General features: G+C 41.1%; 1 protein-coding gene and 1 non-coding gene across 3 annotated transcripts in view; one reads left to right on the top strand and one right to left on the bottom strand.

Annotated features, from left to right (window-relative positions):
* Nucleotides 1-23,257, top strand: part of LOC124186851 (mannosyl-oligosaccharide 1,2-alpha-mannosidase IA) — a 271,893-nt gene that overhangs the window by 66,990 nt on the left and 181,646 nt on the right. The window lies entirely within an intron of this gene.
* Trnas-aga lies at nt 22,780-22,861 on the bottom strand. The gene has a single exon. It is a non-coding gene; the product is annotated as a tRNA-Ser (tRNA).

Here is a 23,257-nt window from a genome sequence, read left to right as displayed (position 1 = left end):
CTTGAAAAACAAAACTCTGTGTAAAGTTGAAAACTTCATTCAGGATCTCGTGTCGATTTGAGTCGAGGTTATGAATGAACTCCTCCTTCCGTTTTGCGCGGGTTGATATCATTGAATGGTTTGAAGGGGTTGGTATCGATCGTTAGTTAATTTTTATGAATGGGAATTATGGAAATTCATTAGCGTTTGTATTTCTCGAAGGATGAAAATGTTCGAATTTAGAAACATGAAAGCATTTTGCAAGTTTGATTTAGCTAACAGTGAAACGTTTCCTAACCAAATTAGGATTCGTGTTGGTAACCTTTGTTTTTTCATGCTACCGCGACAACTTTGAAAACAATGCGCATGAATGTGTCCGAGGATGCAATTGTGAGGTTTTTCAAAAATACTTAAACTGACGATATCTTGTGGGTTAAAAATCTCGTCTTGAAATGTATATTCGAAAATGTTCGAGCAATAACTCGTAGCAAAACTGACTCTTCCTCATATTTTTGTACAATTTTATTCTCTAAAAAGCTCAAAAAAGAATAGAAGTCAAGGCCGGCCCAGCTTTATAAATTGGGTTTAAGTTTAAAAATTTTGATATCTGAAATCAAAATCTCAAAAATCTCAATGCAATAGTTAAATTTTCGTGATTGTGCATAATTAATTCATTCCCAACAGACGGACGACTTGCGATGTAAAGTCACTCAAAAATATCGTTTTTTTCTTTTTTTGTTCTTTCGTACTACGACTAAATCAACTCGAATCGAACAATAAATCATTCCTACTACGGCTTTGACGCACAGGTTCGATCAGTGACCTGCGGCGAAGCGTTACCGTTTCTTTCTCAAAGGTGACGATTGTGCGAGCAAAGAAAAAAAAAACAACAAAATAACAAAAATAAAAAATTCGCATCGTTTTACCGGCTCTTTCCGCAATTTCACGCACGAATGTGTCTTGGCTCGTGATGAGGTGAAACCGTTCGGCGTATCACATATCCTGAACCCGTAGTATAAGACTATACACACAACAACGGGGCGCGAAGTTAATACTAATTTGTGCAGCTCACCATTCTGCCGTAAATCTGTCAAGCTAAGGGTATCTTCTTCATATTTATCCCGGCTCCTGTGACATGAAATATTGGCCAAGGTAACTGGGCTTGGGATTGGGGGTTGGGGGTGGGTCACCGTCGGGGGGTCGAGGAAGATGCCGTCGGCTAGGAAAAGGGGGGGGGGGGGGGGACGTAATACGGCTCGTAGAACGAACGGTGTCGCACGCGACCAGCGTTCGAAATGCCATAAATGACGTCACCGTTCTCATCCTTCATGGTTGTTGCCCGACCGGTCGGTTCCTCCAGGGGGAACATAATATCAGTCACGTTTGGTATTATCCCGTCCATCTTAGACCGGAACACTTGAGCCGTTACGTGTCTTTTCGAATATTAGGTAATCCCTAAACGATAGATCCTTTTATCCTATGCTCCTCTCGGATCATCGTCGCGTGTAAAACGACCGTTGTCAATTTTTAACGGACGACGAGGATCAACGTCAAGGATCACCTGGCGTCAAAGCTTCTTCTAAATTTCGTCCACGATCGAGTTCTCAAATGGCGAGCGTACAGTTTCGGAGGATAACCAAATTTTTTCAATTTCTCGCTGTAGTTATTTCAACGAATTGTCAACGACAACTTGGCACTTTGTGAAAACAAGTTTATTTGTCAAGTTTTTTTCTTCCGATACGAGAACGTTGCATTATAAATGTCCAGAAGTGGTTTTGCTACAAAGTTTCTAAAACTTTTTATCGGAGATGTTAACTTTCGAAGTACCCGCAGGTTTATCTAATTGTCATACCAATGTACTCGAAATCGGTATAAAAGTTTTACAACGACACTTGAACTAGCGATCATTGCTGTAATATTCTTCAATACTCCACTTTCATCTAATTCTGTACGGAAAAGAAAACGATCGAAGGGAAAAAGAAGGAAATCCTTCTCCAAGGTTTGCAGGAGAAGACAGTATAGAAATCGGTGATTTCGTACGGTCAAATGATCTCCTTTTCTGCTGCTGTCTTCTTTATTGGAAGAAGGCAACAATGCAGCGGAAGATAAACACACGATAAACGTTCCATTGAAATGAAATGAAATTGTACCGAACTATAACACAGACGTGGATTCGTAACTACGTAGAGAATCCTCCGATACTACTCAAGGGTGAAACAAAGCTTTTCAGATCCGTTTACCATCAATCGGCCACTTCGCTATCCACCTGAGTGCAATAGTTTCCATTAGTTTCCCTCTTCTGGACGTTGGCCAGATCCGAAATCCCTTAGCTTGCTACGCCAGAGCGAGACAAACGATCCATTTCCATATAAACTACCATCACGATGCTACCCGTCAGGGTCAAGACGATTTTGAATGAAAAATTCATAAAACAGACTGTTTGAATCGGTGAACAAGAAGAAGAGAAACAGTTCTTCTCGTCGATAAATTTCCCTCGCATCCGTTATGTCGCCGCGATTCATTATACAGGTTCAATTTTGGTAGTTGCATTTGAAGAATAAAGATATTGAAAAAAAGAAAGAGACAACGAGTTCGTCAACCTTTTTAGGGTGAAATTCTACTGCGTTTTTTTTTTTATAGTTCATTAGAATTCGTCTTTTCCTCTTCATTTTCGACACAGCGTCTCTTTGAGTTGAAATTAATTTGCAAGTGTCACGTGGCCGAGACGAGAAAAAGGCTGCTCAGGTTTTTAATTAATAGTCTCCTTGGTAGACTAGACTATTAATACAAAGGAGCCGGTTTTCATCGCAAAAAGAGTTCGCTCGCTTGTTTTTCCTTTCCTTTTTTAAATGATTCCCTCGCTTTTTGTCTGCTTTCTTTCTGCGTGCTTTTCCTAAACTTTTTTTTTTCGACGTTCGTATTTCTCCGCTTCTCGTTGGTTACACAGACGATGACGTGACTGTGTTTTTTAATCGTGGATGGGTTTTTTCCCTCCTCTCGCAGCCTGCTGGTACACGATACAGAGCCAGACTCGGAAAAGGCTGAATGAAAAATCGCTTTTGGACGGGCTCTCGTCCAATTAACGTCACTCTTCATTTCGCTGATCTTATTGTTAGCCAGTCAAAATTGACCTTTCCAATAATCAACGATTCGAAGTAAGACCCCGTACAAAGACTCTAATATCGTGAAACGTCTCTCGCAGCTGGTCGTGCGTTTCATTTGTTTTCAATAACAATTTAATAATAATTATACCATTTTGAATATCGTCTTCATCATTCATAAAAACCAATTTTCTTGACAAGTGGTTAAGAATTCAGCAGGAATATTCAAACAACGATTGAAATGAGAATGGTGAAGAAATAAGTATCCTAAAAACTCGCGAAACTTTGAGTTTCATTTGCGAGTAAAAACCTGGAAAAACACAGCACATTGAGAATCAACGAATGGCGCAATAATCTGTGGAACTCTTTTTTTTTTTTTTTTTTATCTTTTTAATTCATATGGAAACGTCAACGTGAAAAGACGTATTTCCCATTTGTTCTCGCATCGCGATGTACGTGCACATATTGGTTTTGAAATAAATGCCGGTGTGGCGCGACGAAATATGACACGGGTATGTGCCACGAGTACAGACTCTAATGGGCTGTGAGAGTACAGGATTTCGAACTGACCCGTGTTCATGTGACATGCATACATACCTAACCAGAATAAAACGACAGACGTGTAAAACAGGCGCAACGGGAATGTCGAGGCATTGATGGATACGTTGCAGGTACCATCGCTGGAAACGGGGATTTTATACTCTGACGCTACTGCTTTTTCCCTTCTTTCCTTTGATTTACATCCATCAAATAATCGCCCACGTCATTTCACTCGAATCTCTTCATTGACTACGACTGTCGGCGACCACTGGAGAAGCAACTTGAACGATCAATTGCACATTGAACAAGTTTATTTGAAACCAATGTAGAGGGATTGATGATTGGATTAAAACGTGAGACTTGGACTTCTTGAACTGGCTTTTTAAGTGAGGGGGAGAATCGATTAGGTGTTCTACCAATTTCAACCTTGCCTGATCAGGTGCCAATCTTATGAGCTCGATAACGATAACAATAATAAGTTCATCAATGTGTATTATACCTGTCGATTGGAATTTTCTGTGCCTTTCGACTCTGAACGACAAATAAGTGTGAGTTTTAGAGACACCGTTGGTCGAGTGGCGAAACCCAGGGAATGAATAGATTTCAATTGAATCAATCAGCAGAAAATCTCCTCGTTATTTTAAAATTTGTTTAATGTGAATAAGAAATTTAAGAAGATCAGTTTCGACGATTCTATTCTATTATTTAATAACTCGCTGCATAACCGAGATATTCTCGAAGAGTTACGAGATAAGTCACTTTTCGTTTCGACGATAGTTGTGTAGGAATATTTCCAATAGTTATTACCGTACGTTGTGATCTTTGCTTCTTTTTCGCAACAGTTGTTAGTATCAATCTGATTGTAAAGAGAAGCCGAAACACTTACAGCACTTTATAATAAAACCCGTACCAAGTAGGTATAAAATGCGAATTGAAAATTATATCTGAATATATCAAGATATCTTGACGTGTATAATCAAATCACACCATAAAACGTCGATTACCTAAATTACATAATTCAAGAGCCTGCAGCAGAAATATTATATCTGTGAAAAGTGAGGTAGATTTTCTCCCTTGAGATGGTTAAGTCACCCCCTAATCTTCTCGCGCCTATTCGCTGCAATACCGGGGTAATCGTTTCTCCGATAGCCACCAAATCCTCGAGGTTCTTCTTTCATTCCATCTTTTTTCCTTTTCCTACTCTTACTCATCTTTCTCTCTCTCTTCTTCTTTCTCTGTCTCGATTTCTTCTTGGTCTCATCTTCCGTCTGGGACTTAAAGAAACGCGGTATTCAAGAGCCTCGAGTATGAATCTTGTAGCAGAAGGAAGAGGAGGAGCAGGAGGAGCAGGAGCAGGAGGAGGAGGTGGGGCGAGAGGATGCGATTCAACCGAAGACAGCTCCTTCCTATCTTGGGCAGATATTTCTGCACGGCACAAAATGCCAATACTTTACTCACCCGCCAACGACGCGACGAGACTCTCGGCGCATGAAAGCTTTTAAACTGTTACACCAAATGATGGAATACCTTGCGCTTCCCCCTTTCCTCAACCGCGTAAAGGAGGCGATGGATGCACCGTGTCCTTTGCTTATATTCTCGCAGGATAACTTTTCGCTTCGACTTCGTTTCTTCAGGGGGATTTAGATACCTATAACAGTGGGGGAGCTCAAATTCGGATTGGTTGTCCGTCATTCGTCGAATAACTTGGGTGTTATCGTAAGAACTGAAACGGTGAAACACTGACGGTATCTGCAGGAACAAAAAAGACGAGGAGCCTCCATCTACTCCAATTAATGGTGATCTTCCCAAAACATTCTTTATGATTGGCTTGTCCCTCATTTAAGGATTCCCGTAGAAGGGCGAGCGCAGGAAGTTGAGCAGACTTTACTGTACTTCGAATCGATCCAAACCACCAGCATATTGTGAGGTAATATAAAGTACACGCAGCTGCTGTACGAGCTCGGTGTTTTTATTTCGACAAACGGTTTGAAGGGCACGAGATTAGAGGGCCGCGTCGAACGAGGAAAAGGAAAGGGACGAGTGGGCGAAGAAGGTTGGCAAGTCTGGCCATGGTATTCTGCTTACTCTGCTGTCTGTGCTGGATACGTGCTGACAGACAAAGGATAATGCTTCCGGAACGCGTTAAAGCTGATTGGAATGAAGGGCGTATGTGAACTGCGTGGGCGCGGTCAATGCTAACAAAACTACGCCCTGGCGAACACCCTCCATCCATCCATAAATACTTTTATAGTACGCAAGCGGAAAATAAACGGCACGTATTCGTCATGATGAAAAATTAGCTTCTTACCGCAACTCCGCCTGACCAATTATAAAGACTCAAATTTTACCGCTGTGGATACATACTCAAATTCATCGTTAAGGATGGTCGTTCTTTCTTGGATAAATTTCAAACTGCTAAACGGTTAATATCAAAGTTAAAATGGTACACATAGGTATGATTTTGCTTAACTAGAGCCATTGCAAGTGTATTGACCATTCGGATATTTGAACCATTTGGAACTTGGACCAGTCGGGTTGAAAACGTTCTTTCAGTTGATGGCTCTGTTAATCAGAAACACTTACTCGTTCCAGCGTGGTAATATCGAAGTATCTACATATTTTCCGCAGTAGATTGGTATTTCTCATAAGCGGCCATTTTGAAGTAATACTAAACTTGTTTTTTACCAAATACGATTCATCCTACATCTGAAACAATGCCTTAATATTCATCGAATCGCAGAAATCTTCTGAAATTCCATTCCTTGGAGGGAATAATGAATAGAGAGTAGGTAAGCATTGTCCCCCTTCACTCACAATCAGGATCTCGCCTGACTCTTTTACGTTTGCAATAAACTCGAAAGAGTGTCGTCCCCACGATTACTTTGCTGGTCGATGAGACGATTTTCGATTACATGTGTCCGACGGTCAGTGAGCTGTTTCCTCTATTCGCGGTGACCGGCAGGTGAACAGAGATGTTCTTCGGTCCCGAGCAGGGATACAAACGTTTTTCTCCACACCATTCCCTTCTTTTCTTATGGCGCTAGTGTTCTTTTTTTTCTTTACTCTTTTTTCCAGTGTGAACTCGTTAGCCTTTTGGTGGGTTCTCTTTTCTCTCCTGCAATTCGAAGCTCGAGTATTTTCCTTCGGAATGACCTTCAGTCACGGAACCCCAGATCGAAAACACGGGGATTGCGAATGATCAGTGGCGGTAAAAAAGGTGCCTGATTTTCTTGGCTATGAAATCCACGTACAACGTCGGGTTAAGTTCGTCGCATTAAATTCTTCTCAATCTCCTAACCCGAAAAGCTTCTATGGCTAAATCCGCCGCCACTGCAGCGCTCGTGCAAAAAATCCAAATACAATCGCTGCACACTCTTCTTGTCTATTGCCATTTATCCGCGATGGAGATGAAACGTCTCATCTCCGGCTCTGTGGAAACTAGGAGTGAAAAAAGGGTATGCAAGTCACGAATTAGATATGGGGACGTGAATGGGAAATGAAGGAGGTCGGTATCACCGTACCATATATTCCGGCTCGAGAATGGAAGCTGGTTTTTCTTTTGTTTCCCGTGAAGAACGAATTGCTTGTTCCTGCAGGACGCGCTAAGATGTCCCCGAGGCATCCTCGAAGCTGGCTGGGGTAGGTAAGGCTCGGTGCATCACGTTCTGCAGCCTCGAGCAAGATTCGTGGTATATGCTCCAAGAGCCGCGTTCCAAGGGTGTGTGGGTGTCCTTCTACCTGGCAGAGATTACACCCGTGGTCTTCTTCCCACCCACGCGCCGCGACATCTGGGTTGAAGAAAAGCCCAGGGAGCGGAAAATTGTAACCTCTCTCCTTCTCTCTCCGGGCGTCTTACGCTCGCCTGCTCTTGGAAGAATCTCTTCCTCCCCCATGAGCTAGCCATAAGTTACAGGTGAATAAACAAGACGTCGACGCGCCACTCGACCAAGAGTTGTTGCCGTCTTATATTATCCTCTCGACTCCTCAGCAACGAGTTCATTAATCCCTTAGCGTAGTCTCACACCGTCGTTTAACGAGGTATCGCTTCCACACCGTGGAACTTACAACCAAATAGAATTTTTTGGTGCACGAATCTGTTGGTGAAGTGGGAAGTTTTTCCCATCATACTTGGAGAGTCGGGTAGTGATCGAAGAATCGATGTGTGAGCTACATCGGAAGGGAATGAAAAATTGTTAATGGAAATGAGAAAACGTCATTGTTTTTGTTATTTATGGAATCTCTTGATGAGATCTAACAGAGGATGCTTGACCTCCGATGTAGAATTTGTCTCGAATTTTGGCATCAATTTATATCTGCGTACGGTAATAACCGAGTTCCGGTTCAAGAAATGATCGTCTTCCTTCCCCGGACACCCGATCTTATCCAGCCCGCTCAAAGAGTGAAACGCGATGATAATGGCATAACCGGGAGCTCACGATCTATAAGCAGTGAGGGACGATAAATCAACGAGCAAGGCGGGGCGGCCGAGGCGCGCCCAAGGCTTGTCAGTCACGCCATATTCATAGCTGCCGAGCTGGTTGTATATGTGCTTTCAGGCAAAGTCCACTGTGCCGTGATCAATTTTGATCATTTTTATCACTGCGAACGGAGTCGTTGAGATAATGAAGGATGGTCAGAAATGTGCGTCGGAAACATGGCGGGATTATTATTATTTGATACAAAGAATTGAAGTTGTCGTCTATTCCTTTGCCCACATTTTCAACATCTCAGTAAGTATTACAATTTTTGCCGTAAGCTTATTGTTTGACAAAAAAATACTATAGTCAATGCGTGTAATTTAAGATTATTGCGGGTAAAATATTTGGGGGGACAGTTGAATTGGTCACGACAAATACGGAAATGCAAGACTTGGGTGATGTTGATTGTAAAGAATTCCTCATTTGGTCTGTAGAAGATGAATTCCGCTTCGTCAAAATTGGAAGTATGGCAGGTAAAGCAAAATTTGACGTAATCAAATCTTCGATATCGTTTTTCTCATTATCAATCATCCTTAATTGTTCAGCCCTTTAATTTTAGCGTGTAATCGTTTATTGGTCTTAACCGGTCAGCGAAAATTTTGGAAATTTGATGGAGGGTGATGAATTACTTTAAGATTGACCAGAAAACTCAATGACATTGCATTCCATTTGAGCTTAATGAAAAATATGGCAAGACGTTAAAATTAAATTTTTATCGGGTGAATAGGAATGATGTAAAATCCGTAATTGATAGGTATGGAAGTCATATTAATATCAGGGAATCGTTATTATAATTGCAGGAAATATTCATCGTTTGAACTGCGGAAGATTCGCTTCAAGGTACAATTTGGTATAAAAAAAAACCTTGATTCAATATCGGTCTTTCACTGTCAATTATCCTTGATTGTGATGGCTTTCCAATTCGCTGCGTAATCATTTATTGGTTTTCCTTATGATGGATTTCAAAATATCAATCTAGCACGTTAGGGCAGAAAGAATGCACAAAACTCGGGGATATTTTCGGAGATATCGTAATTCAACAAGGTACATATTCATACACATATTACATATGCATGAATCATATTTTCGTTTCTTTCTTCTCGTCAGCATGATTGTCGAGCAGGGAGTTCGTCTTATTAACGACGAGCAGACATCAGCCCTTGGTAAAATTTCCGCCTAATTTAAAATCAGGCAGAGGGGACGTCGCGTCTATTCAGCATCAAGTTTCGCAGACAATTTTTCGGAAATTTGGTATCCGTTCTCCGCTCCTGCTTGCACAATGTAGATACAATCGTACGAATTGTTTCATACCAACTGATTCCGAATCATCGATTGACCATTAAATATTTTGTTTTTCGCGGGGGTTTTTCCTGCGATAAAACAACCTCCAGGAACGTCTCGAAACATTTTTTAATTTTACTACAACAATTTCCCTTCGGCATATGAATTTTAAAACCATATCAGAAATGTCCCAATTATTGGTTTCAAGAAACCACGAATACGATTTTTCATAAGCTTTTAGGAGTTGTACCGTCGTTGGGAAAATTCTCGTTGAAAAATAAAAAAATGTTAACGTTCAATCGATTACGTTATAGTTAACACGTGATGCCCCATTTTACTACATCGTGTATCCAGAGTGAGATTTCACGCTAGAATTTGCCAGGTGGGAATCATCCTGTAGGTGATGTGGTCGGGTGCGTACACCGGATAATCGGGGGGTGAAATTGTAGTGGTAGGCAGTCTAGTACGGACGAAACAATTTCCTCTTCCCCAACGCACCACCGGTAGTCGCGTAAATAATCAAACGAATAATTAACGCGGCTGTGTCCCCTTGATGGCGGTGGTCGGCGAAATAAATTCCGTTCAACGCGGATTTAATTGCTCCAGAACTCGAAATGTCCTAACGAGCATTTGTACTCCGGATTTTTGATACGTCGAAATTAATGAGAATTCATCTAACAATAAGCACTGGCGAGTTTGTGTAAAACCGAGTTTCTCCGCAATCTGTATTCGACTCTCGTCCCGGCGATGGAGATGGTAATGCTGCTGCTGCCGCCGCTGCTGTTTCCAACTCAACGAAGAATGCAATACCCTTAATCGAGTGCGCAGCTTCTCTCCTTTTGTTTTTATATTGTTATTTTCAAGTGGCGTCTCTCCCCGTCTTTTGTTAACTAATCGAATCCCCCCCCCCCCCCCATTTTCTCGTTCCCGTGAAACTGCAGGCTTTTGCTCTTTTGCGATTTTTTAATCTTGTGTAATAATTACCTGCTTGATTGCTGTTCAATTAGCTTTAATACCGAAGTGAATGTTTTTTGTCCAGAGTTCAGGGTGCTTGCGGCGTTGAAAATTGGAAATATCAGCCTTTTGACGACCTTAGATCTCCGATTTCATTACAGTACTGTTCCAATTCTCATCGCTGACTACATTGTCACAAATTGCACGCTTTCAGAACGCCAAATTTTCAGAGTCCCACAGTTTCGTGAGAATCAACGCAATAGAATTGCTAACATGTTTGTTATAAATAATTGAATAACCTGCAAGTTGTTGTTGAAACAAAATCAATCACAGTAATGCCACCAGTCGAACAATTAACTGTTTACTCATGAACACATCATGGAATACTTTTTACTCAATTAAAACACACCATTTCGAGTGAGATCCGTTGTGAACGACGGAAAAGTTTGCTTCAAAAAGAAAAATTGAAGAAGATGAGGGTGGATCTTATGATTAAAATTGGGGAGGCAGTCTAGGGATAAAATCTTCTCGTATATCAAAATTAAGGATAAAAAAAGCACTAAAAACTATAAAATAGAACGACAAAGAAATAAAAAATCACAAAAATAAAAAAATGAGATCAAAATCAAAATCCCTCGAGGCGGAGAATTTTTCCTTGATTTTTTTGTTCACCCTAGCCGGGTTCTCGGCGTCTTTTCTCCAGAACGAAGCTCGTACATCATCCTCGCCGTCGTCCTCGCGAACCTAAGTTTCGCCACGTATCCTGGGGGTTAGCTCTTCCCTCCCGGGAAAGAGATGGATCGAGATACACTTTTGCTTCAACCTTCGTACAAACGGGGAACCAGTTTTTGCGAACGAGATCGGAATTGCGTAAGAAAAACAGACGTAATCGTGGCGGTGCCTCGCCTAGGGCTGCCGCGTCTCGAGACTTGATAATCCTGGCTTGCTTGCCTTTCTTTCTTAAACGAGAACTTCAATTATCAAGACAATTCTCTTCAGCCGCGTATTCGAACAGTGGATCATTTTACAAGCAAGGTGAAAACTTGCGGCAACTACTCCGCTCATCCTAATTTCCCTGGGCAACTGACCTAACAACTGGTGGCAGCGGTGGGATAGTTTAAATCTCGCAAACTGCCTCACTCGCAATTTTCGCAGTGAATTAATGAAAACGCCGGAGGTGGATGATCGTTTCACCAGAGGCAGCTGCTCGTGGAATTTGTGCGATATGAGGAGAATTTAATATTCACTTATGACGTGGTAAATGTATTTTTTCTTTCATTCGCTCTCTTTGTTTCATCGATTATTTTTATTTATTGTTTTTTTTCTATTATTTCCGTCTCGCTTTTCACCGCGTATCCCGGCAAAATGCACTCGATGAGAGTTTAGCGGGAAATCGATTAACGTTAATCAACAGCCTCGAGCGATGAAAGTAAAACGTATAAAAATTTTTTAATCATTTATTCAAGCAAAGAGCTCCGGCTGGCTACCGACTAATACGTTTTTAATGCTGGCCGAGGCAGGTATCGCTGCAGAAGTGCCGGGCGAGGTTACACAACCAAAGGGCTCTTCGCAATCGGGATAACGAGGTAGAGAAGATCCCTCCGCTCGAACCCCGGGGCCAAAACCACCGAGTAAATCCTCCGCAAACAATAGTTGATGAAAACCATCCAAATCTCGGGGAAAATTACCAACGGTACGAATTATTTTATCGGCAACACCGAGGACAACTATTTCAGTTGGATGGCTGCAGATATTCCTACCCTCGCGAGGGGAATTACGGTTATATCGTTCCGCTTTGGAAGTCGGCCTCTCCTAATCCCTCGTTCCTTATTATCCATTCTGCGCCCGCTGCTTATCATCCCTATTTTTATAACTTACACTCGAAGGCGTGGTAAAATGCGATTAACGCATAATTTAGCTGAGGAGAAAAGTAATCTTATCCCCTCGGCTGAAAGCTCGGAATATTCATATCCGAATAATTAAAATGGACACTCTAATCTTCAGCTACTGGAAATCTGGTTTGAGTCGCTTCGCCGAATTACGGGTACTTCTTGGGATAAGGACTTGTGAGAATTTCTTTCAATTCGGATTCGTAGCTCAAAAAATTTACACCCGACGCTGCGGAAATATCGTTTGCATCTGCAATAATAGTTTAACGCAGCAATTGACGGTGACTGCATCGTAACTATTAATCTTCAAAAACAAACGTAACCAGCAGCTATAGCTCCGGGTAGTTATCGTTCCGAGTCTACTGCGGTGTTAAAGTTTTCCCATCCTTCAGGATTATTCGAAATCCAGCCTGCAGCGAGCCATGAAAGCTCCCGATGCACTTCTGGCAAAGTAGTTATATTTATATACGTGTACACGTGTCCGGAAGCTCGAGTTGCGAGTTTCAACCTATAAAGCTTCATTGTCATTGCTTTCAGTGCCGGATTAGCGAATGAAAAGTATATTATTTTTCTGAAAGTAAAGAGCTTAACTTCACCTCGGTGAGGTGCCTTTAACGCACGCCTTCGTCGGAGAAAATAATTATAATCCTGCTTGTAGAGAGGGGAAATTATTTTTTTCATCAAATTATACTCCCCTATCTCGTCGGTGGGAATTTTCAAGTTCGATACGCATTTCGATTATTTTTCATCCGTGAAGGTAAGACGATTGTTATCAAGGAAAAGTAAAATACACCCGAAACCTCGGGTATTTTTATTCGTGTAAAATTTCGTACAACTCTGCAATGGTTAATGAACTCGTTTACCCTCTATACCTGATATCGTATACATTACGACTAATACCAACGGCTATATATATTTCTCGCAAAGCCCATTTAGCTTGCAAAGCCGTCTTTGTATAATATCCTGTACAGAGTGAGGGGCGAGGGTCGCATAGAGGCTGCGGAATATATTCGGATAGAACAATTAATATCAGAACGTTTGTTTCCACCTACACATAGTTTTCGGCATTGTTCTCTCAAACTGGAATGGTCAAGCCTTTAATTTGAACACGTTACCAATTATATCCCCGGGGATTAGGAAAGTGTTCCTATATTCGTAACCCGCAGCGGACGACCGCGCGCGCAGCTTATACTTTTTGGATACAGTTATCATTTCACATAATTCCCTAGTTTCACTATACAGCAGTTCATATTATTACAAAGTGTGAAATCACCCGTTTTCCTCCCATTTCTTATGATCCGGTAGTCATCGTAGAAAAAGACATATAAGAGCTCTCATATGTTATGAAATAAATGAGATTGCTGCGTCAACCAACATTATTGTACAAACTTTCCTCTTTCAGACTATAAACTGTAACCACGCATTTTGCCATCAAAGCATTTTTTCCCCATCTTTCAATTTCTGCCTGTTTTTTGGTCACTTTTTGTCACACAACGAACCCGATTTATTTCCGCAACACCCAAAAGTGTAGTGATACGAATGTTCAAAAATCCATCTGGAGAAAGGTAAATTGATAATCGTGAACAATTTTTTCACAATGAAATGAAGTATTACATCGTGTGGAAATGCAACGTGAAGAAGTAACTTCTTGTTAGGGACTTGAGAGCACCGAGTACCAGTCGATAATAAACACTTGCAAAAGTTTCAAGGGGACAGGAGGAAGCTGGAAACGAGTGAAGGACGTCTGACGGTTCTGGCGGGGAAAAAGTTTGAGGTTAGAACTAATTATAAGTTGCACATTTCCTGGTCCTACCGAGTCAGCCGCGAGAGTGAATTCAGTGGTAACGTTACACCGTCTCTCCATAGCAGACAGGTATCGCCCCCTTGCCCCTCTAAGTACGTTTGTTTTTTAAAGCAACACGTTTCTTGACAGAAGGTTAATAAACTTTTTCAACTCGCATAAATCATCGGCATTTTTCAACCTCCGGTTGGACGGCTACGAGAACTGTTGTGTAATAAAAACAACAACAAAGTTAAATGTGTTTCAATAAATTCCTCAACTCTTGGATCCTGTCGGGCTTTTCGCTCGTTCCTTGGTACTTGGTGCGTAGGTAGGTAGGTAGTTATACCTCCTTGCTTACTTCGGCGTTACGCAAAGTTTGCAAAGCCAAGTTTTAGCCCCGCGCATTTCACCGAATGAGAAATGAGCCAGTCAATTTAGCCGGTTCTTCGTCCTGCTAATAAACAGCAGCTTAATATTGCTCTCTTACTTTTTACGCCTTGACACTTGACACTTTTCAGACTCCAGCGAAACGGTCACTCGGATCGCAGAAGCATGAAAGTGATATTTGAAAAACAAGCACCTGGTACCTGTATAGTAAGGTATTACAGTAAGTTTCTGAACTGGTACGAAATACAATTTAAAAATCGAAACCATATATAGCCAATTGGCAGACTGGTCTACAAGCGATTGAATTACCAAACAATTTAAACTTCTGGAGCGTTGAATCGGTGAAATTTGCATCGTGTTGCGTCGGAACAATCCCAACTGGATGAAATGAGTTTGGTACCTACGTTCGTCTCTCGACAGTGCGTCCCGATTGCTTCGCTTGTCTCGATTGTCCCAATCGTACAAGCGAATGTTTGCATTCGTCTTCACGCTTCGCCAACTACTTGATGACCCTTGTCGCTATTTGGAATACCTTCCAGTCGACCGGTTCGACTGAAACAACCTGAATGAGAATTCAGTCCCGTAATACCGATAATCAAACATGGCAATGTGCCGTCAAAGACTAATAGAAAGTAAAACAGCAACTGACTCACCTGTCGACAGAAGCGGAGAATTTTTACTGAAATAGAATTGACTACAGCTATACTTCCAAGGTGGTCAGTTATACGTGTACCAACCGACAGTGGAAAAATCACTGATACGTCTTAAAAGAAAGATGCTTTCGACGAGAAGAGCTTTGCTACCTCGCTTCTTCGGCACTTACCATTCACTCGTAAGTTAAGGAAGGATGCGAGTTGAGGTGTTTCATTTCCATCGCATTGACTTTGGTCAACATTTAACGAAGGAAATTCCCACCTGTGTTCGGTTATTTTTATACACTTTTATGAATTCAATACTCATCGTCCCGTAATTCCTCCTCTGTTAGCTGGACCGGTGATGAATTCTCGCCCAGTTTTTCGACCTTCCATGTCCTTCTGCGTGAGGAGTCAGATGTTTCTTCGCTAATACCGACAATGACAGATGGCCCTGTATCTCGGCTGCCTTCTTAATCTTAATTCCCAGACTTCCTTCTACCAAGCATACCTGACGTCCAAAAACCATCACATGTTTGAGTTTGTGTATATATACCGGGTATATTGCCCTCGCTGCTCTAGTTTATTGTCTAATGAAGAAACATTAAATTGCTTCTAACGCAAAAGTACAGGACCCTCGTGATGATCCATCAAAGTTGAAATTCGTTTCATTTTCTTGGGCTGCTCCTGTTCGTCCAGAAAAAGAAAAAAAAAAAACTCACAACTAAGTTCCGTTTGCATGTTTTACTTTGACACTTTATTTACTTTTATTTTCTCCCTAGACTGCATTTCATCTTTTCAAATATTAAACCGTATGCATGAGTATAGCGATTTGTTTCACTCGAGACACTGGAAATTGAAGTAGATGGATGTTTACGTTTTCTAGAAAAGTTAGATTGCGAAACTGCGTAGTTCTCGAGAGTATCGCGTTCAACGTCGAGATCGCTTTGAAATGTAGAAGTTCCTCAAGGTGAAGAGAACGAACGTCGCGGTCGGACTTCCAACGGTATATCAACGAACGCTGACGCGGTATTCGAACTACCCACTGTCAAACTGTTCGACACCAATCCTCTGTTAATCAACCTCAATCAATTTCGAGGGTTCAAGATTCTCAGCACAGTTTGCGGCGTGGATGATGTCGATCCATTACGTGGACTCTCCCCGGATTATGCCCAGTCCATAAAGGATCAAGTCACAGTGTTTGCCAGGTCTGCTAATGAGGTCATAATTGCAGTGCCAATTAGGATCGGTGCCTTTGAAGCCGAAACGTTTCGATTGTGTCATTAAACAAGAACGGATTTTTGTATCTTAGCATCACGGATGCAAATCCGTTCGTAAAAAATCGCTTGGAAATGAAAAATTGATTTTCTATCACGAAATTTTCTCAGCAATATCACGGCGATCAAATGCTTCTGCCATCCTGGAGCAGTTCCGATATTTTAAAACCATCGGAAGAATATTTATACTCGTTTCGCTTGAATACTAGACGGTTGTTTGACCATGCGGATATATTTATGCGCAGTGTCTGGGTCGAGTGAGTGCGTCCTGGTATCGATCTTGGAGTTAGCCGAAAGGCCAAAGGGTCGAAAGAGAACGACCACTTAGGCGAATTGGTAGAAAGCGTGCCGTACAGAAACAACGCCTCTTCCGCAAATGTTTCGTGTTTTATATGAGTTATGAGGTTAGGGATATTCGATCTGTGATAATTTCTGGCTTCGAACAGACTTTGGGACCCCGATTAATCCTTGGAAAATACAGGGCTTTACAACGATAATTCTCTTGAAATATCTGTAGGAATCTATAAAAAATATACATCTGTGTGGCCTAATTACTGCAAAGAGAAAACGCGACAATTGCCACTTGCGTCTGGCTTAAATCTCTTACCAAAAACTGTACTTTTCAGCTTTCTTTTAGCTCATGTCATATTCTTCGAGTGATATATTTGACGAAATTCGGGATTTTGTCGTTCAACAAAGACAAAAACAGTAAGTTTCCTCGATTTCTGACGTAGATTAAGTAGTAACGGGATTCAGTAAGTTGTACAAAGTCATCAAGTGTAATCAATCTGCCGCTAACCTACTCATACACACGCGATTATGGTCTCTTAGAGCTACTGTGAAATCCGAGTGCATTGAGTTTCACAACACAATCAATACCGTATACGTCGTAACTATATCAGTGCGGTTTATGATCGAAAGAAGTCATTGAAAGCGAAGAATATCGATCAGTCTCCATCGTCCGGCAACAATACAACCGTTATTAGCAGGAGTCGTGCTGAGGGGTGGAACAATCATTTGTTTATCTAAAAATGGCGAACCGTCGTGAAAGTCGAGGAACATAACTATAGGCGGAAGGGAAAAAGACAATCCGGGGGAAAAGGGAGAGGAGATAAGCAACGAGAACTGAACAGTGCGCAAGCATTCATTGTCTAGTTCAAACAACAACGGTACCTTCGGAATATCGATACCGATTCACGATTGTGGCTTCCAGAATATACACAACCGAGTACAACCCAAAGTATATACGGGACAATTCCCCATGAGATATTTTATCTCATAATTAGCTTTTGAAATTGCGGTCCGAGCCCTGCAATGTGTGCTGCTGGCCTTGAAAAATAGCGAACCAAATTTATAGGTGTAGTACGGTGCGGCACAGTGATGAAGCAGATACTTGGCGTGACGGACTTTTCTATTATCGATCAATCTTCTGCCGTCGCAGCGTGATAGTAAAACTTCAAGACGCCGCAAATTCTTTTTAAACTTTCATCCTCGCATGAAAAACTCTGCTGGATAGTATCAATAGTCAATTCACTCCGCAGCACGGTGCTTACTGATAATTTTACGTCTTGGAGTCTCCTGCATATTTCATTCGCAGTTAGCAGTAACGCTACACTGATTCGTTTCCTCGAGCAAAGCATGCAATTGAACCATTTTTTAACCTATCGACAATATACACGTTTACTGATAGACATTTTCAAACGTAGTACTTCATCGATACGTTGTGTCTCCTTTTGGTTTCGCAAAACAAAAACGCGTTTGAAATTAATCACTATGGCACAACCAATAGAACGTTTTGCAATTAATACACCCAGTGTCAATAAATCGACAAGATTCCATTTGATAAAAGGAATAAAGTTGTCGGAATATATGGTTGTTCAGTTTGATCATGTGAAATTGTACTTTTTATGACGTGACTTTTTATAGTCGAACCAGAAAAGACCGAAAGCAAAACACGATGGTCAATAAATCTTAGCTTTTACTTCTGACATCGTTTTTTTTTATCCCCGAAGGGTATTTCCCCTCGCTGTAGACATATTTTTATTCTTTTTGTCCCCAAACGCATGGTTCAATTTGTTCAGGGTCGAAGGCAGAAGCGGATAGATGCAACGCTCTTTGGAAAGTGTATGAAATAATGCGCGGACGTAAATTTGAGTATGCATAATGAATCTGTACACAAAGGGCTTATATTGCGGCATCCCGTTTCATGGTTTCAGATGAGTAGATAGGAAAGAAAAGTTCTGTTTACAGATTCCGTTACCGACACTTAGTCAAGACACAAACCCTTTTGCTGGAATGTTCGGAGATGGAGAGATGTTCCCAATCCGATTAACCGACTTTATCCATCTGCACCGGTTTATTAACGATTAATGAAAAATGGACTCCGGTCCACCACCGCCTAATAGTCGTTACAAAATTTTTCATTCGCGTTTAGAAGAGTGGTCGTACAAATGGAAGCCGAAGAGAATATAAAATATTATCTCACGCGACCGTTCTGACAGCCGGTGAGAATCTAGGTCTATGAGTCCTTTTCCTTGGGGTTTCATGTTTTTCATATCACTCGGTCAATTCCCATTGGCTATCGATTGGGTCTAAAGCCCCCCTTTTTCTCTTCCACCCAGCTCATTCTGGTAACTTCTCTCTTTCTCTCTATCTCTCCCCCCCCCCCTCCTCTCTCTTTGTTCACTGGACTGAGCGATCATTTCATTCAGTCATCGGCATTGCTCTCTCGAGAGAAGGGTAAACAACTGTTGGCTGTGCCAACCTACTCGACTGTTGCAGCATCGCTGCAAGAGCCGGCAGATGGAAGCGTTACGTCTGTTGGACGAGTATTTGACCGGCAGACGATGGAACTTTATGCAAATCACGTGCAGAGTTCGCTCGAGCATCTCTTCACTTCGGTTCATCTCTCTTCACTCCCTTCCTATTACCCTTGGGAACTTGCTAGGTACCCGCAAATCGGGCACCTCAGAGTATCCAATATCCACCGTGTATGAATATATATAGCCACGTTACAGTTTTAAAAAGATTTTATCATCGGCGAGGTAGCGTCGAAAATGGGGAAAACCAGAAGCTTCAGAATGTTAGAATTTGAGTAGAAGAAATTCTGGTTCAGAGAACAAATTACTAACATCGATACGTTTTGACGAAAATGTTGAATGCGAAGAAAAATAAACATTTGTCATTTCTTATCTTCATGGTGTATATTCTTGATGGGGGGAAATGATTTCGGTACAATCTTTCCATCTCATTTCTCTGGAAGTTAAGCTTTTTGCTTAGATAGGATCAAAACTTTCTCCGGAATCGTCGTTGATTGTAATTTATTATACATCGTGCCACTTGAGTTACAACTTGTTACACCAAGAGTTAATGAAACGAGATAATAAGAGGGGATGTCCCCCAGGAACCGGTCCAGTTCTTCGTCAGTATCCCGTACACTCTTCATTCAACAAGGTCGCTCCCGCTGTGCGTATTCATATTATGATATTTTTCTCATCTCCCGAAGCTACTGGCAAATTAAACCTGAAATTCATTTCTTTCAATTTCATTCATTTCTTGCTCTCGTCCCCCTTTGAGCGACTCTTGTAGCTTACTTTCCGAAAAAAGCAGCATCAACTTGGGTATCTTAAATATCAATGAATTGAAAATTTAGATTGAAAAGTAAGAAAATATCACAAAGATAATCCAAATTTTATTACTCAAATTCAAATAACGGTAGTTATTTCACCTTCCTCACTTCTTTTCGGATAAATATCCAACTGCCCGAGAGTTTTCAAATTCATGTCTCTCTCGAATGTAGTGAGGATAAACGAGAATTATTCGAATAACAGTCTACGGTGATTTCTATCTATTCATTCAACTGAAATCTACAAATTCATAGAGAAGATAAAGAAGGAAAAAAAATCTACCATGATATAAAACTGAAGCCAGTCGTGGGATTATGATAAACGAAGTTGGATGCATATGAATAGCGCTTTTAAAATTTGTGAATAACATATCCTGTTAAAAAAAACAGGAATTGTCCCGCGGAAATCAGCCTCGTTGGTTATAAATTTTTCATGTTTTCAAACTTTTTCATGTGGCATGGAGTAGAACAAAGTTGAATCATAGAAAAACCTATTGAAAAAAATTCAGTTTTGAACAGGTTGATAACTCTCGAATAAAATATCCTGACGACAAGGGATCAACGCTAATGTTCAATGTTATTTTACGGAGTCTGGATCCCGCCGTGATATCGTTAAAAATAGACTGGTTTCGTTTCATTATCCAGTGTAAACTCAAGATAAATCTCTTAGATATTAACGTGTACGCGTCCAAGTCGGTGTATATAAATATTATATAAGTAGCTGAGAGCAGCAGCGACGATTTTATCGATCCCAAATAACATATTCGGGAGGAAGAGTTTTTTTTTTTTCTTTTCTTTCCTTTCACAGAACTTGTTCTTTTGCCCTGTAGATATACTGGCTAATCGATCAACGGGTTGATTACTTTGAGCCGTTTTCAGCAATTCTGCGTTTTATCTCCTTAATAATATCTTCGAACGCTCCGGGAGCCGACCTAACGTGACCAACGAAATTCTGACGTGCGTTGCCGCTCAATTCTTCCAAAAAACCCACACGCGAATTATAAGTACAGCGTTCTTTTTTCCCTTCTTGTTTTTCCACCATTTCTCAGAGAGTGTAAGCAAAGATAGAAATCTCACTGGATTTATGCTGCCAACCTAACTGAACATTCAGAAAAATCTCGATCCTACGATCTTTAATGATTTGGAATTCATCGAATAACGATCTTTCATAAAACTACATCATTGCATTAACGCAACGTGACAAAACTTGAGAATTACGAAATCTCTTGGACTTTCCGTTAAAGTACACAGCAATTTTGGCAGTAAGTATAACATTCGATTACATGTTTCTCAATCCGTGAAATATGCCTGTTGCAAAATAGTGGAATACAAGATAATCGAATTCGATTAATGGAAGATTTGAAAAAATTAGGGAATCTTGAATTTCAGATGCCGGGGTAAAACATTGATTTGGTATTTCGGATAAAACTGTTTAAGGGGAGGGTAATTCGCGTTGCCGCGATGCGTTCGCCGGCCTGAAAGGTGTATAATGTTGTCGGTAACCGAGCATCCGTAAACGGTGAACCGATGAGGATCATCGTCTGCTGGTTTAAAGCGAACGTGAGGGAAGCCGATCGTCGGCGAGCAGCGAGCGCCGAATTCTTCGTGTTTTAAATAATTTTATTTTACTTTTAATACGCGTTCCCGATGGAATCTCTTCTCTTTCGCGTTGCATGCGTCGTCTTTCTTCGCATGAAAACGGCCTGAGAAAGAGAGGGAGAAACTCCTTCTTCTCCCGGGATGATACGAGATAACGAAGCCTTCGGGCTTCTTTCCCGTGACGCGAACTTCAATCGTCCCGACCGACCGGCTGCTGCAGCCGGCCTCGAATTTTCGGCGACTTGAGATTATTCCACTCATCCTGGCTACATCCGGACTACGGATTGTTGGACGAGTTTTTACGGCCGGCCGAAGGGTGGCGAAAATAATCGGTGGAGAAAATTAAGGGATATTCTTTGGAGAAACGGATAAACTTTGTCGACGCGATGACTCGTCTCTTACTTTTCTCTTCCGCGTCTCTTCTTGGAACTTTTTTTTTTTATCTTTTTTTGTTGCTCGTGTTTCGTTTTCGTTTTTGTCCACGAGACCGGAGAAAATTGTCCGCGAGGATATTGCAGTCCACCGTCATCGAGAGGGGTTCGCTTCTCCTCTCGCCGGTAAAACCAATCCCAGAGGATGTGGATGGAGGGGGAGTTAATTTGACCGAAATCTTGTGAAAAAGCGATTGGATATTTGAAAGGTATTAAATCTATCGGTGTAGTCTCGGTAGGTTATTACGATAATGTTATGCGAGCTAATTGGGGGGGGGGTTCTTCCTCGGTTGAGATGCGATAAAAAAAAGAAAATACATTCCACACCGCCTCGATATTTCATATTTGATCCAATGATGCGAAAAACTAGTACACGTGATAAACCTTTTACTTTTTTTCCAATGCTTGTCACCGGCGAATTGCAGCAGGCCACGCAGAAACCGATGTATACTCAAAATTTTGTTCTCATAATGGTTATACGAATTTTTATATATTTTTTTTATTGAGTTGCTTTGATAAAGATCAATAAACGAGTACAAAGTGAACGCGTGTAGGTAATGAGAAAAACTTGATTAGTTTTATCAACGAAATAAGAGGAACTAACACTCTTTCAATCTCAATCCTCTTCTATACTCCAAATCTAACGCAAACCTGAAATATGTATATTAAATCCGTATGAATTATTCGAGAATTTGTTCTTTAGACAGTCGCACAAATGTAAATAAAATTTTGTTCGTTACCGTCGGACTGACAATGAATGAAATAAAAATTACGTTTCACGAGTAATGATTGACGAGAGAAAAAAAAAGAATAAAAGAATTCTCGCAGTCGGTAGGACTCGAACCTACGCTCCCAGAGGGAATCTGATTTCTAGTCAGACGCCTTAACCACTCGGCCACGACTGCTTGTAGAGATAACATTGAGCCTTTCATTTCACCGTGCTGATTTTTGCGAGAGGTTCATTTACGTTGTTTCAACAGCTGCGGAGTGGATATGATACCGTCAATATCGTTGAGAGGTAATTACATATTTACACGAGCCGAACACGTAACGTTTTAACAGATTCGTCAATATCCCGTCTATGCATACGCAACTCACCGAGTGCGTTGGTAATATTCAAATTTCCAGCTGGATCTCGTTGCATAAGTGCAAACAGACTTGTTGAATTTTGCGCTATGATAATATTTTCCAGGAAATGGGTATCAAGTAATACATATTTAGTTTAACTGACAATCAAACTGTCGAGAACCAGATTGCAATTCTTTTTCCACGGATATACGATACAACGAAATTGTTTCAAT

This window comes from Neodiprion fabricii, chromosome 1 (assembly GCF_021155785.1).
Source record: "Neodiprion fabricii isolate iyNeoFabr1 chromosome 1, iyNeoFabr1.1, whole genome shotgun sequence".
NCBI lineage: Eukaryota > Metazoa > Arthropoda > Insecta > Hymenoptera > Diprionidae > Neodiprion > Neodiprion fabricii.
The sequence above is the reverse complement of the archived record's forward strand: the minus strand, read 5'-3'. Positions and strand labels throughout refer to the sequence as shown.